This window comes from Arachis ipaensis, chromosome B4, assembly GCF_059453495.1.
Source record: "Arachis ipaensis isolate K30076 ecotype BB chromosome B4, ASM5945349v1, whole genome shotgun sequence".
Classification (NCBI taxonomy): domain Eukaryota; kingdom Viridiplantae; phylum Streptophyta; class Magnoliopsida; order Fabales; family Fabaceae; genus Arachis; species Arachis ipaensis.
The window spans coordinates 73,653,642-73,656,035 of NC_142439.1; positions in this window are offsets into that span (position 1 = coordinate 73,653,642).

The following is a 2,394-nucleotide window of genomic DNA, read 5'->3' on the forward strand; positions in this document are numbered from 1 at the left end:
TTCCAAAGAGTGATTCATATGCCCAACGTTAGCCTCCAAGTTAGGGGGCTAACGTTGGGGCTAACTTCATGCAACCCGGTTCAATTTTCACTTATTCCATTGTCCTCTCTTCACTCCTAGCCATTCCTCTTTGCTTCAACCTTTCTCCAAGCCTTCTTCACCTATCATTGATCAACCAAACTAATCAAAGTTTTGCTCAAAATCATGAGGTATTCAATCTTCCACAATATGCAACAAATATAGTTCAAAACCTCATGAAATGGCATGAATTCACATATGGTTGGTTCAATCAAGGGAAACATGAAAATCTACTCAATTAGCTTGCTTGTAGCTTAAGAAAGTGCATAATTCTAATGAAAACAAAAGAAAAAGACTAGCTAAAATGGGCTAGGATGACTTGTCATCACAACACCAAACTTAAAGCTTGCTTGTCCCCAAGCAAGAAATGAATTTATTAAGAAGAAAGAATGAAATGGAAGAGGAAGTTCATGCTAGCAAAGTGTTATTGATAGTTCATGGGGTTTTATGTGGATATGCAAATGCTCACTTCTTATTGACTCCTAGGCCTAGAAAGTTTCCTTCAAGTTTCAAGTGACATACTGCTATGACCTCTCATTATTCCTTTATCCTTGGCTATTACTTTATTCAAAAGCTTTATTTGAGTGTCATGTGTAGCAAGTTCATTTTCTTTTTATACTTGACACATTATTCACCATAGACACTTGGCTCACATTCCTTCTTAAAACATTGATGCCCAGCACCTCTTTGGGCTACTAAATGCTTTGTAGTTAGGTTGCTCTTGATAGTGGATTTTCAGCTGATGATCCCGGGTTAGTTAACCCAAGTCACCAAGTGTTGAGGCACTCCTAAGAGCTTACTAATCCAAGCAGATCCTAGTACAAAAACATCACAGGCATATATTTCAGAGTTCAAGCTATTGGTGTCCAGCTTTATTTCTTTTTGTTTTTCTTTTGTTTTGCCACCTTTTAGCTTTCTTTGTTCTTTCTTTCTTTTTTTTGTTTTTCTTTCTAACCAAGGAATTCTATTCAATTAAGATTCATAGACAATAGGCCACTCTCTACTTAGAAGGAGATATCTTAGCTCTTTATTCACTAAAGTGAGTTATAATGCAATCACACACACCACCACTTACTTTTATTCCACTTCTAACTAACAGAGACCATTTCACTTCACATTCAAACTGTTCTTTTATTAAATTTAAAGATGCAGGGGACAACACATACTTCTTGTTAAGTGAAAATGAACACACAAGCCAACACATAAAAAAACAGCCTACAAAAACATAATTGATGCATACTACACTAACAGTTTCTGTTAAAATGGGCATATTCATACTTCCAAATTTGAGCAATTCAATACTGATGGAGTTAAATGACAATACAACCTCTTGGTGGCTCCTTCTTCTTTCATCTCAGCTAATGGTGAGTAGTCCTCCCATAAGAGTGATTGATTTTCTGCAGTGTTAATGGAAGTTGCTTGTTTCTCAAGCCCTTATGTGATTTGTTAGTGTGCAAGACTTTCTTGTAGGCGTTTGAACTTACTTTGGTGTGTGAACACCAAACTCAGTCTCTTGCCATGTTTCTTATCCATAACCATATGTGAAAGCTTAAATCTTCGCTAAAGGTAATAAAATTGAAAACTAGAAACAGACAATGCTTAAATGATTTGTCAGATTGCTTGGAGCTGGTAGCTCTTTATATAGAAAGTGAGAATGTGCTTTTAAGTAAGATTTTGGTGGAACACCAAACTTAGAATCCTTCATTCTCCCTTAATATGTTTTGGTGTGAAACACCAAACTTAGCTCCTTGCAATACATACTACTCATTTAACCTTTTTATTGAACTAACTATGAAAGAAAAGTACCTCCGGTTGGGTTGCCTCCCAACAAGCGCTCTTTTATTGTCACTAGCTTGACATTGAAGCTTTCTTTTATGGTGGTTGATGACTGTAGTGCCTCAACTTGTCCCCTCTGATCGTGAGCTTCTTCTTTGTTCCTTGGTGCTCTATCTCAGCATGTTCTAGTGATAATATTTTGCTCACAGTGTAGTAATCGTTAGTCTGTTGGTCTGTTCCCAGTTGTTGATAGACTAACTGCACTTTGTCACCTTTGAAGAGCCCTTCTGTTGGGATTTTTTTGTTCTTCCACCCCTTTTTGATTCTGTTTTTGTTTTTCTTCCTTCCTTTTGTTAATTCTTCTTCTTTGAAAACAGGCTCCCTTTTGAAATTCCTTTTCTTAGTTGCCAATACTACAATGTTCCCTTGAGCTTCTTCATTACTTTGCACAGTCTCTTTCTCTTTTTGGCCTGCTGTATCGTCTATCTCTTGCTTGGGAGGGCAGTTGTTGTTTGTCTTGTTGATTTCCTCCCTCCACTG